We start from the raw sequence: 18,600 nt of genomic DNA, 5'->3' as shown, positions 1-18,600 counted from the left end.
ACTGCCCATCAATGCAGCCTATAAGTGCCCATCAGTGTGCCCAAAAAACGCCTGAAAATGATACGCTCAGGTGTGAATGGAGCCTTAAAAGGTATTGCTGAATAAACAGGTTCATAGCAGAAACATTGTAAACATTGCTCTGGTCCATAGGGAATGAACAGGTTTGAGATGCGAAGTGGTTAAACCAGTTGCATGCATTTGAATAGCAAACTCAACAGCTGTTTCTCTCTATCTGCTTTTTGCGATTGGTTGCAGATTTGGGTGAAATAAATAATGTTCCAAAAGGTATTGTGTCTGAGATATAGACTTGTATCTGTGTCCCACACAGCAGCTAGCCAAGGGTCAGGATTGCTTCTCTCCTCATTCAATCCAGCAATGCACTGTCCTGGAACTCCCCGCCAGGCCGCTGACATCTTTTAATGGCCAGCTCCAGGCCTCGATCGCTGGCCACGGTCATTGGCTGGGGCGATATGACATCACTCCTACACATGAGCATGAATTCTGTCAGCTCTGGCATTGCCAAATTTGTGCAGTGAGCTGAGCATGTACTGGGGTGGAAAGGCAGGTAAGTGGCTTTAATGCAGAAAAGACAAAGTATGTCGATTTCTGCATTAAAAATCCTGCCTGCACACCCATTTTCACTTCTTAGCACAAAGTTCCACTTTAGCCACTTGCCGACCACGTTTTAGCAAAATTACGGCTACAGCGCGGTCAGCCGGTTCTTGGAGGGCATCATCCAGTCGCAGAGGCTCTTTACCATGTGATCAGCTGTGTTCAATCACAGCTGATCACGATGTAAACACAGTTGCTGGTTATCGGCATTCCTTTCCTCATGCTGTCATAATGTGAGGAGAGGAGAGGAGAGAGCTGGAAACGGGCTAGTGTCAAAGGGGATATCTGCACTTATAATCAGGGCACTGATCATCAGTGTCCTGATGATCAGTGCAGCTCCAACAGCAACCATCAGTGCTGCTAATCAGTGCCTCCTCCTCAGTGCTGCCCATCAGTGCCATCTATTAGTGACATTCACTGCTGCCTATCAGTGCACATTAGTGCCACATATAAGTGCTGCCTTATCAGTGCTTCCTCATTAGTGCCCACCAGTGCCACTCCATCAGTGCTGCTTCACCAGTGCCATCAGTGCAGCCTAGCAGTGCCCATCAGTTCAACCTATCAAAGCCCATAAGTGCAGCCTCATCAGTAAAGTCAATCAGTGCCCATCAGTGCAGTCTCATCACTGCCCATCAATGCAGCCTATCAGTGCCCATCATTGCTGCCTCATCAGAGCAGCCTATCAGTGCCCATCAGTTCAGTCTATCAAAGCCCATAAGTGCAGCCTATCAGTGCCATCTATCAGTGCCCATCAATGCAGCCTATCAGTGCAGCCTCATCAGCGCACATCAGTGAAGGAGAAAAATTACCTGTTTGCAAAATTGGATAACAGAAACTAAGAAAAACAACATTTTTTTCCCCAAAATCTTTGGTCTTTTTTCATTTGTTTAGCAAAAAATAAAAACACCCGTTGTGATTAAATACCACCAAAAGAAATCTCTATTTGTGTGGAAAAAAAAAAAAAGATAAACAGTCATATGGGTACAGTGTTGTATGACCGCATAATTGTCATTCAAAGTGTGACAGCCCTGAAAGCTAAAAATTGGCCTGGGCAGGAAGGGGGTGAAAGTACCCTGTAGGCAAGTGGTTAATCCAGCTTAAATAAGGGCAACGTAGTCAGTAAAAATGTTCAGCTGCACAACACAGGTGATGGCCTCTGGTAACTCTCATGTCACATTAAATTTGCAGTGTCCACGGTACAAAGTATATTAGACACTGCACGTCAGCAGCCACCTCCAGTTGTTTAGACTTTAGGTGGGTGGCTGAGGAGGAGCATTAAAACCGTGGCTCAGCTGCCTGTTTTTACTGCTCCTCCTGGCTGACCTTCTGAAAAATGTGTTGTCTGTAATGTGTGTGAATTGTGTTATTATAAGAACTTGTGTTCAGACATTTCCTGTTCTAGGCATAGCTGTGTATATATTTCTCATCCTCCTTTTAGTAACCTCTTGTCACAGTAATATTGTTTTTATTAGTTCATGCAATGTTTGTCTTACATACTTATTTATACTGCATACATATATATTTTTTAATGCTTAGTATTATTTAGAGATGAAGTAATGATATCACTGGGGTCTTCTTCCAGTAAGAAGCAGGGTGGGCCCATTTACAGAGCAAATTGTAAAACATACACAGCAAGGAGCACACACAAAGCACATAAAATGTAAAACAAATACACAATAAATGCAGCACAGAACATACACAGCATAGCACACAGACACTGTGCAACACAGAAAATACACAGCACACATCCCCCCAGCTGTCACTGATCCCAGGGGTCTGCCCTAATATTTGAACAAAATCTCACACTCCTATGGGACCGAGACGTGTTCCACCATGGAAGTAAAATGGTGACTACCGGGCCAAGCTGTAAAAAGTGAACAGGCGGATACCAGGCAGGGCCAGGACAAGGGGTGGGCAGGAGGGACGGCTGCCCTGGGCACTTCGGTATCATGTGAGGTGGGGGGGGGGGATTTGTGTTGGGAGGGAAAATTTGGGGGGCAAAAGGGGATAAAAATGGTTATAGGAGGGGAAATTTGGGGAGGTGTGCTAGGAGTGGTGATTTGAGGAAATTTGTGTTGGAAGGAGGGATGGGGGAAGGGGATTTTTTCTTGGAGGGGGATTGCACTAGAAAAGGTAATAAGGTAGGGGGAAGGGATTTGTGCTAGGAAAGGATTTTTTATTTTATTTTTTATTGGGAGGGGTGGGGTGGATTTGTTGTAGCAGGGATGACTAAAGGGATTTGTGCTAGGAGGGGAAATTTGGGGTGAGGGGGGGGGGGGATTTGTGCTAGAATGGAGTATTTGGGAGAATTTGTGCTGGGAGGGGGGATTTGGAGTGGTAGGAAAGGGGTAGAGGATTTGCATAGCTCCCAACTGTCCCTAATTTTGAGGGAATGTCCCCGATTTTGAACAAAGTCCCTCTATCCTCCTTATTTGTCCCTCATTTTGGTCTGATCTGTATAGTTGTATATACAGTAAAATGCACTTTTTATCTTTCAAAAAGTGTTTCCCAGTGGTAAATCTTTCATCAAATTTCTAAATTGCTGCATTTGTAAATTTCAAAAGCCAATATAAAGGAATAGTAATGGTAAAAAAGCACCTATGAGTTTTAAAATTTCTTTTAATATAATTCTCCTTTAAGGGGATGTGACAGGAGGTGTGTCCTATGCCTACATACCTTTGCTAATAGGTGCCCCTCGTTCCCATCTCAAAAGGTTGGGAGGTATGGATTGGTACTAGGATGAGGTTATTTTTTTCGGGGGGTTGGATTTGTCCTGGGGGATATGGTAAATGAGAGAATTTGAGTGGGGGGGTTGTACAAGGATTGGTGCTCAGAAGGCGGATTTGTAGTGGGAGGAGGGGGGGATTTATGCTTAGGGGGGGAAATCAGACGTTGTGTTCACGTACGATAAAAATTTTATAGCTTGCACATCCAGTTTTTGGATTACGGAAATTCCTAATCGGCTGTCCAAAGCACTATACTAACGATCCGAAAATCGGCAGATCGTTCATTGAACGAAATTTTATTTTCTTATCGTGTATACAGGCTTTTAGACTAAAAATGGTGAGAGTGAGGGATTTCTTTTCTATTTTCTATTTAAAATCCACTAGATGGCGATGCTGAGAAGTATCTATAAATAGAAGCCGTAGACAAGCTAAGTCACCATTTGACATGTGGAGGTTCCAGCACTTTTCATTTTGAGCGTTTATTTTATACAACCCAGACAAAGCGCTTTTTTAGAGTAAAACATGTGGGGTATTTTTCTTGGTGAGTTTGGGTGCACTGTCACGTTTAGATATGGTATGTTGGTTGGTGGGAGGGGTTTTATTTCCAAGTTGTTCTCATATCTCTTAGTTATCAGTGGTCAGAAGTCCATCTTTTATTGCAGTCAGGACACTTTTTCAATCCAGGAAGAATGGAAGTGTAGCGCTATTTTGTGGCTACTGGGGTATGATGACGCCACCTGTGTAGTATTTAGGAGCAGAGTCTATATAGCCTGTGAGATCAGGACAGGATTTGTAACAAGCGCCAGTGCCTCCACTCAATCAGGGCTTGTGATTAGCAAGTGAAATCCAATTAAGAAATATATCATCCATATAGACAGTAATCCACACAGCATAGTGTTTAAATGTCCATGTATTGAAGAAATAACATTCAGTGAACCAGAACCATACAACATAGGATATTTTCCTCATTAGGAACATGAAATCATTAGCAGTCTCTTTGTGTGTCTCAGTGAGGGAATATTTCAGCACTTACAGTCTGTTCTCTTAGCAGGAATTCACTGTGTCTCCATGTGCTCTCCTTTCTTACCCAGACATCCTTGCTCCGCTCTTTTTGATGACCTAATCGTTCTTGCAGAGGAGAAAGAGCATAGCAGCCATATTGAAAAAGGGCAAAGAAACACTGCAAGATGGGCAAATAAATTATCACATCACTACAAAAGTAATAGATTGAATTTAGGAGCATAGAGTAGGGTGATTTCTATCAGTTGATTAGAACCCCTATGCTTCCTTTTTGTACTTCCTTTAGTTGTTTACTGCAGTATAGGCAGAGCCACTAGGGGGAGATAGAGTTCAATAACAAATTGAGTAAGAGAGGTATCTCTCAATTCACCCCTTCCTAGAAGTAAAAAACAAATCTACTTTAACCACTTGCCGACCACTCACATGGAGCGTACTGCGGCAAAGTGGCTCGTTATCATCCAGCAACGTAGACCTCCCCTTGTGGGCGGCGCGCGTGTGCCGCCGGAAGCTCGCTCCCGCTGTATTCAGACACAGCGGGAGTCAGGCAGGGGATGAGAGGCGGTGATCACCGCTGCTCTTCCCCGATCGTCGGGGATCGAGTGAGGAGATCCACTCACTTGTGTAAACAAAGCAGGCGGATCTCCTATGTGACAGGCAGGGACAGATTACAGGATTCAGCATAGCTGAACCTGCGATCTGTCCCTGTGTCACACAGTCCCCTCCCCCCACACACGTCAGTAAGCACCAGGCATACATTAACCCCTTGATCATCAATAAAGTTAACCCCTTCCCTGCCAGTGTCATTATTACAGTAACAGTGCATATGTATAGCACTGATTACTGTAGTAATGTCATTGGTACCCCCAAAAGTGTCAAAAATGTCAGTTAGGGGTCCGATCTGTCCGCCGCAATGTCGCAGTCCAGCAAAAAAATCTCAGATCCCTGCCAGATCGCCGCTATTACTAGTTAAAAAAAAAAACCATAAAAATGACATAAATTTCCCGTAGTTAGTAGCTGCGATAACTTTTGCGCAAACCAATCAAAATATGCGCATTGCGATTTTTTTTTTTACCAAACATATGTAGCAGAAAACAAATTGGCCTAAAATGTTAAAAAATTTAGATTTTTACATTTTTTGGGGGGAATTTCATATAAAAAAATGTGAACAATATTGTTATTTTTTCAAAATTGTCGCTTTTTTTTTGTTAATAGCGCAAAAAGTAAAAATCGTACAGGTGATCAAATACCACCAAAATAAAGCTCTATTTGTGGGGGAAAAAAAAGGACATTAATTTAATTTGGTTACAACAGCGCCCGACCGCGCAATTGTCCGTTAAAATAATGCAGTGCTGAATCGCAAAATATGGCCTGGTCTGGAATGGGGTAAAATCTCCCGGTCTTAAAGCGGTTAAAAATACGCTCATTGAGAATTTTTTTGTCAAAGACATGTAGCTAAATACATTTTGGCCTAAATATATGACAAAAATTGAATATATTGGATATTTTTTTAACTGTCAAATTAGAAAAATATTGTTATTTTATCAAAATTGTCGCTCTTTTTTTATTAATATCGCAAAAAATGAAAAGCACAGAGGTGATCAAATACCACCAAAAGAAAGCTCTGTTTGTGGGAAAAAAAAGGACGTAAATTTTGTTTGGGTACGGCGTTGCATGACCGCGCAATTGTCAGTTAAATTCGCACAGTGCAAAGTTGCAAAAAGTGGCCTGGACGTAAAGCAGGAAAATCCTCTGGTCCTAAAGTGGTTAATAAAGTCCTAAACATTCTTAGGTGTGGTCCCCAGGTTTCCTGGTGCATAGACACACCCTGTAAGAGTTTATTAATGTCAGAATGTGAGCCGCAATATCGCTAACATTACTAAAAATAAATAAATAAAGAAATACAAATATTCCATAGTTTGTAGACGCTATAACTTTTGCGCAAACCAACCAATATACAATTATTTGTATTTATTTTTTTACCAAAAATATGTAGCAGAATTAGCCTAAATTGATGAAGAAATGTAATTTTTTTTTTTATTGGATTGGTTTTTATAGCAGAAAGTTTTTTGTTTTTTCAAAATTGTCATTCTTATTGTTTATAGAGCAAAAAACGTAGAGGTGATCAAAACCACCAAGATAAAGCTCTATTTATGGGGAAAAAGGACATCAATCTTATTTGGGTTCAGCGTTGCACAACTGCGTAATTATCAGTTAAAGTAACACAATGCCGTATCGCAAAAAATGGCCTGGTCATGAAGGGGGGTAAATCATCTGAAGGTCAAATAGTTAATACTCATCTTTAACCCCCTCCCACTGACAGTAGACACTCTGTATATGCAGCCTCACTGAACTGAGATTTTTTCTGTGGGGCTGTATGTATGTATATCTGTCTTTGTGCTGGGAGCCCTTCGCACAGCGAGCTCCTAGCACAGAGACTGGGCTCTCCCCGGAAGCCCCGGTTCCCGTACAAACAATTGGGACCTGCAACTCCCAGTTTCGGGTCACCTGAATGCTGTGATAGCCTCTGATTGGCTATCACAATGATCAGTCACTGTGCAGCCTGACCCAGTGTTTTATTTCTCTGTGAATGGAGGGGGGATACAGTACATTGTATCTCTCTCTCCATGCAGGGAGAAAAAAAAACAAAAGAAAAACAGAAAATAAAAAATTAGCTGGATCAAGATTGGATCTTGCTCAGTGCAAGGGTTAGTTTGGGTCAAGGTCTGGGTCAGTATATTTTGGGCAGGATTTTTTTCTTAACCACTTAAGCCCTAGCCCTATTTCGGACACTTTTTGTTTACAAGTTAAAACCAGTATTTTTTCCTATAAAACTACTTAGAACCACCAAACATTATATATATATATATATATATATATATTTTTTTTTTTTTAGCAAAGACTCTGGAGAATAAAATGTCGGTCATTGCAAAATTTTTTGTCACGCGGTATTTGCGCAGCGGTCTTTAAAACGCCATTTTTTTGGAAAAAATTAGAAAAATCACATTTCACTGCATTTAAAAAATACTTAACAGTAAAGTTAGCCCATTTTTTTTGTATATTGTGAAAGATGATGTCACGCCGAGTAAATAGATACCCAGCATGTTACGGTTTCAAAAATTGCGCCCCCAGTGGGATGGCGACAAACTACGGTCAATAGAGATCTCAAATGCTTTTTGACAGCACAATTATTTCTTATACACATTTTCTTGCACCAAGTGTTCAGGGTTTATTTTGTTGCAGCAGTCCTTTTATTCCCATTTAGTTAGTGCGCCTATTTTCCTTTGTTTTTAATACATTGGCATGGCTGTTCATTTTGTAGCTCAATATATTGTATATATTTATTTTACTAGCCATTCGATTCTAACCATTAGAGCATTTCCGTTTTTTTCTACTTCTAAAAACAGGAAATGTTTTTGTCACATGGTAGTGTTAAAACGATAATTTGTGGATATTAAGCTAGAAAGCTGGAGCTTGCATTGAATACCAGCTTCCAAGAATTGATAATGCCAGCTACATAATGATAGTTTGTGCATAACAATTACTTGGTGTTTTCTATACACCAGTTTTTATTGTATAGAAGCTCACATCTTTATTCCACAAAACTATGCCATGCGTTTTTGTACAAAACAAAGAAATACTGGAAGAGGGAAAGTATAAGGATATTGGGACAGAAGAATATGCTGAACTTCAAGAAAGTGGTAGAGGAGAAGATAATGATAGACAGAGCAGAGGTTGGTGGTGGACAGGCAGCAGAGTAATGGTGAACATGGGAGAGAATAATGGTGAACATGGGAGAGAATAATGGTGAACAGGTGGGAGGGTAATGGTGGGCAGGGGAAAGAATAGTGGTGGACAGGTGAGAGGGTAATGGTGGGGAGGGGAATGGTGGACAGGGGAGACGGTAATGGTGGACACGGGATAGGATAGTAGTGAACAGGTGACAGGGTAATGGTGAACAGGGAGAGGGTAATGATGGACAGGGGCAAGGAAAGTGGTAGACAGGAGAAAGGATAGTGGTGGACAGGGGAGAGGGTAATGGTGGACAGGGGAGAGGGTAATGGTGGACAGGGGAGAGGGTAATGGTGGACAGGGGAGAGGGTAATGGTGGACATGGGAGAAGATAGTAGTAGACAGGTGACAGGGGAATGGTGGACAGGGAGAGGGTAATGGTGGACAGGGAAAAGGATAGTAGTGGACAGGGAGATGGTAATGTCGAACATGGGAGAGAATAACGGTGGAAAGGAGAAAGGATGGTGGTGAACAGGTGAGAGGGTAATGGTGGGCAGAGGAATGGTGGACAGGGGGGAAGATAGTAGTGGACAGGGAAAAAGGTAATGGTGGACAATGGTGAGGATAGTGGTGGACAGAGGAGAGGGCAATGATCAATGCAGGGGGAGGATAATGTTGGACAGGGGAGAGGATAGTGATGGACAGGGGAAAAGATAGTGGTGCACAAGGGCAGGGTTGGTGCCAGCATAAACCTGCTTAGGAAGCCACCTTTGGGTTCCAGGCTAGGGGGGCAGAGAAATACGAATCCTCAGCCACTTGCTGGGAAATCTGACTCAACTAGTTCAGCTCTTTAATGAACCCCTAAGCACAAGCTGATGAGTGCAGTAGCAGCCATCAGCCTGTGCCCGTTTTGTTCACCCGGCTCCTGGCTTGAAAGTGAAAGTGTTTAAGTGGCTGTATAACCGCCAATCACTTTCACAGAGCCCCCCCCCCATCCTCCTCAATCATGGTTCCCAGGCTCTCCCACTCATTCTGCGGCCTCTCCTGCACACTCCCACACACAGGTAAGCCGTCGCTGATTGGACCAGAGTGGCTGCAGAACCGGTCAAGTTACTGTATAGATTTTTTTCAATAGGCGCGCATTGGAGGGCCAAGAGGCACCACATCCCAAGTAATATGAACTCAAAATGTGTACACAAACTACTATTTCACAACTGTATAGGGTTCAGGAAAAACATATGTTTTATTACATATAGAAAAAATTAAAATGTCATTATTAAAACCACCACTAAAGTTATGCGGTTTTGAACAGCAGTGCAGCATTCTTTCGCTCTACATGTTTCAGTGTAAAGGTTTCCTCAGGAATCTTATGGAAGCCGCAAATTGCTGATACAGAGTGCTCACAGAAGAAAAGGTGCTCCATCAATCGGGGTCCCGAAGGAAGAGAGCTAGACCAATGAGATATTAGAGGCCATAGGAGGGGCACACAAAACTGATGTTTTTACTGAACCCTATACAGTTGTGAGATTGTCCTTTCTAGCACCTTAAAAGTCCCGTTTATACACTTTTTTTTCTTTACAGGGCTACATAGAATAGGCTTAGTATGTGGTGGACAGAGGAGAGGCTGCAAGTAGGTTTAGCGTTTGGCAGATTTTGGCTAAACTTCCACTTTAACTTTGGTCCCTTCAGAACACAAAACTGTCCTGTGGGATGGGATGGGATCCCCCCCCTCAGGGTTGATTGGCCAAGGGCCCAGATCCAGAATCCATAAATTGCGGAGCATGAGGCATGGTGGTGTGCTTCACACAGAGCTAGTCCAATGGGTGAATTGTGGACATTTCTGACATGCTCCTGTGACAGGATAAACTTTGGTAAAAGTTTTGTTGTAATTTTTTGTAATTCTTTTTTTTTTTTGTGCATATTATATGCACTGCCTACTTTCAGGATATTAAATTAGAAAATTATTAAGTGGTTTCTGTGTACTAAGCTAGGATTAAAGGAGTTGTTAAGTCAGAAGGTTTTTTTATCTTTTTTTTTTATATCCAAACAAGAACTTTATTGAATCAGGAATAATAACATGAACATTTAACAACAATCCAGTACCAGTGTTAACCACTTCCATACAGAGCAGTTAGACACCCTTCCTTCCCAGACCAATTTTCAGCTTTCAGCACTCTCACACTTTGAATGACAATTGCTCAGTCATGCTACACTGTAACCAAACAAAATTTTTATCATTTTGTTCACACAAATAGAGCTTTCTTTTGGTGGTATTTGATCACAACTGGGTTTTTTTTTCTTCGTGATATAAGCAAAAAAAGAGCAAAAATTTTGAAAAAAAAACACTTTTTTTTAGTTTCTATTATATAATTTTGCAAAAAATTAATTTTTCTTCATACATTTGGGCCAAAATTTATACTGCTACATATCTCTGGTAAAATGAACCCAAATTAGTGTATATTATTTAGTCTGTGTGAAAGTTATTGAGTCTAGAAGCGATGGTACCAATTACTGAAAATTGATCACACCAGATGTACTGGGCTGCCTATCTCCTTTCTTGAGGCCCTGAAATGTCAGGACAGTACAAATACCCCCCAAATGACCCATTTTTGTAAAGTAGACAGTCCAAGGTATTTAGTAAGAGGCATGGTGAGTTTTTTGAAGTTATAATTTTTTCCCACAATTCTTGGGAAAATTAAGAAAAAAAAATTTTTTTCTTTTTTTTCCCAAAACGTTGTCAATTTATAAGCTATTTCTAACACATAGCATGTACACAGCAAAAATGACACCCCGAAATTCATTCTGTTACTCCTTCTGAGTATGGTGATACCACATGTGTGAGCCTTTTACACAGCCTGGCCACAAAAAGAGACTCCACGTCCAAGTAGCACCATAAGGCGTTTTAGGAGCATAAATACACATAAAACTTTCTTACTACCTATCACACTTTTCAAGGCCCTAGAGCACCAATACAATGGAAAAGTCCACAAAATGACCCCATTTTGGAAAGCAAACACTCCAACGTATATTCTATGAGGCATTATGGGTCCTTTGAACATGTCATTTTTTTCCACAAGTTTTTGGAAAATGTGGGAAAAAAATAAAAACTTTTTTTTTTTTTACACAAAGTTGTCAATTTATAGGATATTCCTAACACATAGCATGTACACAGCAAAAATGACACCCCAAAATACATTCTGCCACTCCTCCTGAGTATGGCAATACCACATGTGTGAGACTTTTTCACAGCCTAGCCATATAGAGGGGCCTAACATCCAAGGCGCATCATCATGCATCTTAGCCACTTGCCTAGGCCTATTTTTGACATTTGGTGTTTACAAGCTAAAATCAGTTGTTTTGCTAGAAAACTGCTTAGAACCCCCAAACATTATATATTTTTTTTTTAGCAGAGACCCTAGAGATTAAAGTGGAGATTATTGCAATATTTTTTATCACACCGTATTTGCGCAGCGGTCTTCCAAACGCAATTTTTTTGGAAAAAATTCACTTTTTTTAATTAAAAAATAAGAAACCAGTAAAGTTAGCCCGATTTTTTTCCATAATGTGAAAGATAATGTTACGCCGAGTAAATAGATACCCAACATGTCATGTTTCAAAATTGCGCACGCTCACGGAATGGCGACAAACTTTGGTACTTAAAAATCCCCATAGGCGACAATTTAAAAATTTCTACAGGTTGCCATCTTTGAGTCACAGAGGAGGTCTAGGGCTCAAATTATTCCCCTTGCTCTAACGATCGCGGCGATACCTCACATGTGTGGTTTGAACACCGTTTACATATGTGGGCGGGGTTTCCATATGCGTCGCTTCTGCGCGCGAGCTAACGGGGACTTTAATTTTTTTTTTTTTTTTTTACTATTTATTTTATTTATTATTTTTTATTTTTACACCGTTTAACAAAAAAAAAAAAAAAATTGATCATTTTTATTTCTATTACAAGAAATGTAAACATTACTAGTAATAGAAAAAGGCATGACAGGACCTCTTTTTGTGAGATCTGGGGTCAAAAAGTCCTCAGATCTCACAAGTACACTAAAAGATAGAAAAAAAAAAAAAAATTATTATATAAAATGAAAAAAAAAAAAAAAAAAAAGGACATTTAAACCGGTTGCTAGGCAACAACATTTTCCGTAGCTCCGGTCCTCCAAGACCATAGAGTCAAGTGAGGGCAAGCTTGCCCTCACTCGACATCCTGTCTGTGAGGATCCGGGACCGGATCGTTTTCCCCGCTTCCGGCGGGTCCGGTAAGCGGGGAAAAGGACCGGACGCGGCGGGAGGGGGGGGGGGGCACCTCTTCCGCCATCCCGGAAGGGTGAACCCACGGCGAATCCGCCGCTGGGACCACCCTTATCGGAAAGCCAACCGTCCACCGTTTAAAAAAATACCAGGGTTATTGCAGCTATCTGCTGCCATAACACCGGTATTTAGGTTTAAACGGAGGACGTATATAAACCTTTTTGGACTTGGACATGGTGGCTGTATGAAGGGTGACAGGTACTCGGGTACTTTGTTGGGCAGGTGACAGGTACTCTGGTACTGATGAGCAGGTGGCAGGTACTCGGGTACTCCGATAGGCAGGTGACAGGTACTCGGGTACTCTGATGGGCAGGTGACAGGCAGGTGATAGGTACTGATGAGTAGTACTGATACTGATAGGTGATACTGTACTGATGGGTACTGATGATCAGTACTGATACGTGATAGGTACTGATGAGTAGTGATGGGTACTGATAAGCAGGCGGCAAGTACTCAGGTACTTCAGGCGTCAGGTACTCTGATGAGCAGGTGGAAGGTACTCGGGTACTCTGATGGGTAGGTGACAGGTACTCAGGTACTCTGATGATGGGTACTCCGTTGACAGGTAATCAAAGTATCCGAGTACCTGTCATCAGAGTACCCGAGTATCCGTCATCAGAGTACCCGTCATCAGAGTACCCGAGTACCTTTCATCAGAGTACCCGAGTACCTTTCATCAGAGTACCCGAGTACCTTTCATCAGAGTACCCGAGTACCTTTCATCAGAGTACCCGAGTACCTTTCATCAGAGTACCCGAGTACCTGTCATCAGAGTACCCGAGTACCTGTCATCAGAGTACCCGAGTACCTGTCATCAGAGTACCCGAGTACCTGTCATCAGAGTATCCGAGTACCTGTCATCAGAGTACCTGCGTACCTGTCATCAGAGTACCCGAGTATCTGTCATCAGAGTACCCAAGTACCCGTCATCAGAGTACCCGAATACCTGTCATCAGAGTACCCGAGTACCTGTCATCAGAGTACCTGTCATCAGAGTACCCGAATACCTGTCATCAGAGTACCCGAGTACCTGTCATCAGAGTACCCAAGTACCTGTCACCAGCCCATCAGAGTATCCGAGTACCTGTCATCAGAGTACCTGATGGGCTGGTGACAGGTACTCGGGTACTTTGATGGGCTAGTGACAGGTACTCTTTATTGGGGGGGGGCAATCAGTGTGTTTGGGATGCACTGTATTTGGTAACTAGCTGTTACCACACTCTCTTCCTCACACAGGATCAGTGTGTGAGGAGGAGAACACGGTGACAGCTAGTTACCGTGTTCTCTGTTGACATTTGTGACCGGCTGTGATTGGACACAGCCGGTCACGTGGTAAAGAGCCAATTTCATTGGCTCTTTACCTAGATCGGGGATCGACTCTGTCTGAGGGACGAGCCTCGTCCCCGATCGCTGCTCTGCGCGCCCCCGGGGGCGCGCATTGCAGAGAGAACGAGCGGCTCGTGCAGGAGCCGCTCATGTGATCGGCTGTGACTGACACAGCCGATCACATGGTAAACAGCCAATTTCTATTGGCTGTTTACCTTGATCAGGGATGGGCTATGTCCGAGGGACAAACCTCACCCCCGATAGCCGCGCTGCGCGCCCCCGGGGGCGCGCAGTAGCAGCTAGAGCGGGCGGACGTCATATGACGGCCGCCCGGAACGGTAAAGCCATCCTGCCGGCGTCATATTACTATGCGCCGGTATGGATGTGGTTAAATAACATAACAAACACGGATACACATAGGCAACAGCACATCATCCCAGCTCAGCAACATATGTAGAACAACACAGTCCTGCAGAGTTCCACCCATCCAAACCAATAGGTTTAACCCAATAACCTACCCATCACCAGATCTACCGGGGCGAGCCCCGGGGTATCCAGCCATGGAGCGCACAATTTCTCAGATTTGGACATAGTTCCCCTGTGTTGGTAAATAACCCTTTCCATTCTCAGAACACCACTCCTTGCCGCAATTCAGTTTGTCAAAGTCGGGGGGGGTTCTCAGATTTCCAATGTACCATGATCAATCTCCTAGCTTGAAATAAAGCTCTATGAATCGCTTCCTTGCCATATTTATCCCAATCATATTCACCCAGTATACCAAGCAAACATTCCAACGAAGCAACCTTCAAGGATACCTGAAACACATTATTAAGAAGCTGCACCACACCCATCCAGTAGGGATGCGGCTTCGGGCATCTCCAAAGCAGGTGGATAAGGTCGCCATGGTCTCTCCGGCACCGCACGCAAGTTGGGTCCACCGGAAGTCCCATGTAGTGCAGTTGATGAGGGGTATAGTAAACTCTAAGTGTTATGTACAACTGTGTCAGTCTCTGGGCAACATTCAGGGAGCATATCGCTACCGTCTGAAGGCCTCCTCCCACTGCTCAGTGTCCATTGGGCCCAGATCCCTCTCCCACTTTGCCAACATCCCCAACGAGTGCTGCTTCAAATGCAAACGTAGCAAGTGGGAGTAAGACTGGGAAATGAACCCCCTGGACACGTCGGTGGTCCCAACCATGTCAAATATAGGGACCTGGGACAACACCCAGGTGTTCAGATGATGCACTCTGGGCTCTGACCGCATGTCTAAGCTGTAGGTATAAAAAGTACATAGACGAAGGACTATGATATGTAGCCTGTAGTTCAGAAAACGTCAATAGGATCCCATTACGAGAAATGTGTTTAAAGTGCGTCACACCAAACTTCTTCCAGCGAGCCCCAGACTGCAGTTTAGCGATTTTCCAAATAAGTATCGTTAAGCCATATGGGGCTATGCTCAGTGTATCCCTCTGCCCCCTGCAAATACTTAGTTTTGTTCCAAACTTTCTGAATGAGATTGTAGGTGGGGAAGGCCTTATGAGGTTTACCGAAAGCTTGTGCCTCTAAAGTTGTGAATAAGGGCCCCTCACGGGTTATGTATCTCATTATTCCCCGGGACGGGTTGTAAGACAGAGCGTCTACCTCCCCCCCTATCATCCGCCGCCCCTGCGCCCAGCTAAATAATATAGCCAGGGGTTGGGCACAGCCAGACCCCCCTCATCCTTGGGCCTTTGCAAGTGCTCTAGTTTAATCCTGGGCATCCCAGATTTCCAAATCAGTAAGTGAAAAATATAATTAATCAGTCTAAAAGTCTTTAAGGGGATCACCATAGGGGAGTTATGAAGCAGGTACAATAATTGTGGCATAAGTATCATTTTGATCAAATTAACCCTACCGGCAACCAACAGGTACAGAGAGCTCCATGTTTTATTTACGATCTCTAAACCTGAAGAAGGGGGGAAATGTTTAGTCTGCTAAAGTCACGCACCAAGGGGGAAATTTGTACACATCTGTGACAGGGACAGGGCAAGAGGGCGTCACTCGTTGAGACCCATCCCCGTCAAGGAGCATCAGTGCAGATTTGGACCAGTTAATCAGGAGTCCAGAGTACTTCCCAAATTCCTCTAGCGCAGCCATGGCCGCCCTAAGTGAGGTATCTGTATCTCCTAGTAAGAGCAAGTATTGTCACCGTAAAGCATCACTTTTTCATGAATATCACCGTAGCGGAAGCCCTGAATGTCTTATCCAAATCACCAGAGGCTCAATGGCAAAGGCAAAGAGGAGAGGGGACATGGGGCACCCCTGCCTAGTACCCGTACCTAACTCAAAGTAGTGCAAGACATGACCTAAGTTTCTAATAGCTGCCTGCGGTTTAGCATAGAGAAGTTTCACCCATAATATATAGATCGGGCCAAAACCAAATCTCCCCAAAACTTCCCACACGTAAGCCCAGTCCACGCTGTCAAAAGCTTTTGCGGCATCAAGAGACAGCAAGGCTCTGGATCCCATATTGTCGGCACAGGACTGCATATTCAGGAACAACCTCCGAATGTTAATCGCAGTGGATTTTTGGGTCATGAATCCCGCCTGGTCAGAGTGTATAAGGGACGTAATTACCCTATTTAATCTAAGTGCCAGAACCTTCGCTAAAATTTTGACATCACACTGTAGTAAAGAAATTGGCCTATAGGACCCAGGATCAACCGGATCTTTGCCGGATTTCAAAAGTAGAACCACAGTTGCCTTGCACATAGACGGGGGTAGAGCACCAGACTCTCTAGCCTCATTAAGTACCTGTAACAACCTTGGTAGTATATCGTCAGCATGTTGCTTGTACACCTCCATAGGGATACCATCCTCCCCTGGTTTTAAATAGTAAAACATTGTTTTTCTACCAGAAATACAGCCCACCTCCTCTTTCTTGTCTGGTAATTAGCCTAGGCTAATGACATGCACAGCTCTCTCTTTCTCACTCTTGTGAGAGTTTGCCAGTTAGTGATGACCAGTTCATGAACGGATCGTTCTTTCGAATCTATTATTTTCCGTGAACTGGATGACTCAGTTCATCTGACTCAACTGACTCATATGAAACAGTTCACTTGTGACTTACTCAATAGGAGAGACAGGTCTGGTAATCTGATCCTAGAGTGAGAGAGTTTAGCTCCACCCTGTAACCAATCAGACGGCTTCCAGCACACTGACATGCTGGAAACAACCTATCACAGTTCCGAGTCAAGAGTACTCAGTACACCAGAGCAGTTACAGCAGATTCAAAGAATTGTCACATATGAGTCAGTCTCGGTTAGAACAGAACACACTAGTATGAGTCTCAGAACCGAGTACAGTAAAATAAGTATTCAACACCAGTAAAACAATACATCAAATAAATGATCAGGTGGCAGCAGCGATGAGGCACAGACAGCAGGGGGCACAGACAGCGGGGACACACAGTCTGGATGAGAAGAGATCAAAATTCAGATTTATTATTTAACTCTTTAGCTAGAGTGTTAGCTCTGCAGGACACACATCTCTCTATATACTGTCTCTGTATGCTCTCTAGATATTAGAGCATCAGCTCTGCAGGAAACACATCTCTAATATACAGAGAGGATACAGATACAGTATATAGAGAGGTGAGAGAGGTGTGTGTCCTGCAGAGCTGACACTCTAAAATACAGAGAGGATACATATACAGTATATAGAGAGGTGTGTGTCCTTCAGAACTAACACTCTAATATACAGAGAGGATACAAATACAGTATATAGAGAGGTGTGTATCCTGCAGAGCTAACACTCTAATATGCAGAGAGGATACAGTATATAGAGTGTTAGCTCTGCAGGACACACATCTCTCTATATACTGTAACCTCTCTCTGTATATTAGAGTGTCAGCTCTGTGGGTTAGTTCTCTGTATATGGTTTACAGTGGTTGCTGTATGAAGTAAGGGTGAGTCAGAGCTTCGGTTCACTTGCTTGTCAGCAGACTCAGCAAGTGAACCGAAGAATCGATTCATGAATCGGTTAATTTCAATGAGTAGTTCCAAATGAACCGATTCGATTAAAAGAATCAAACTTCCCATCACTATTGCCAGCAAGGGAGGAGGGACGAGTCATAAGAGAGAGAGCCTCTGTGTAAATACAGGAAGTTATAAGGCAGCTTCAGCTGCCCACAGTTAAAATGGCTGCAGCCAGACTTAGTGGAGGGAGATTTCTGCAGCATATTTGGCAACTACAGAATCCCAGTATATATAAAATAATATGCAAAGTGGTTGGAGAGAAGCTTCAGAATGACAAATATGTTTTTATTACAAATTATGTGAGCAAACTGCAGTTCCTCTTTAAAGCGGCTCTTCAGTCATTTTTTCATCTTTCCATCTAATAAATCCTCTGCCCTTGTTTTAACTTTGGATAGTAAAACAGTTTTTTTTTCTGCCAGTAAATACCTTATACAGCCCACTTCCTCTTTCTTGTCTGGTAATTTGCCTAGGCTAATGACTTCATGCACAGATCTCTCTCTCACTTTCATGAAAGTTTGCCAGCAAGGGAGGAGGGGTGAGTCATAGAAAAGCCAATGAGAGCTGCAGAGCTGGAGAGGGCTGGATGAGGGCAGAGATAACAGGAGACTGCAGAGATCCACGAGTATTCATCAAGAAAGGAAAAATGTGCAGGCAAGCAGAGGTATGAGTGTGTCTGTCTGTATATATAAGTGTATATATATTTATATGTGTATGTGTGTGTGTGTGTGTGTATGTATATATATATATATATATATATATATATATATATATATATATATGTGTGTGTGTGTGTGTGTCGGTGTAAATCCAGGAAGTGAACAGTCAGCAGCTTCAGCTGCCCATAGTTAAAATGG

The 18,600-nt window shown here is 43.0% G+C and overlaps 1 pseudogene across 1 annotated transcript; it reads right to left on the bottom strand.

Annotated features, from left to right (window-relative positions):
- Positions 1-14,389: 14,389 nt before the first annotated feature.
- On the bottom strand, positions 14,390-15,335 carry LOC309560443 (annotated as a pseudogene). The gene has a single exon. The product of its transcript is annotated as an uncharacterized misc_RNA (transcript).
- Between the last annotated feature and the right edge of the window lie 3,265 nt (positions 15,336-18,600).

This window comes from Pelophylax lessonae, assembly GCF_965119305.1.
Source record: "Pelophylax lessonae genome assembly, chromosome: 7".
In the NCBI taxonomy this organism is placed as follows: Eukaryota; Metazoa; Chordata; class Amphibia; order Anura; family Ranidae; genus Pelophylax; species Pelophylax lessonae.
Note: the sequence above shows the minus strand (reverse complement) of the source record. Positions and strands in the feature narration are given on the sequence as shown.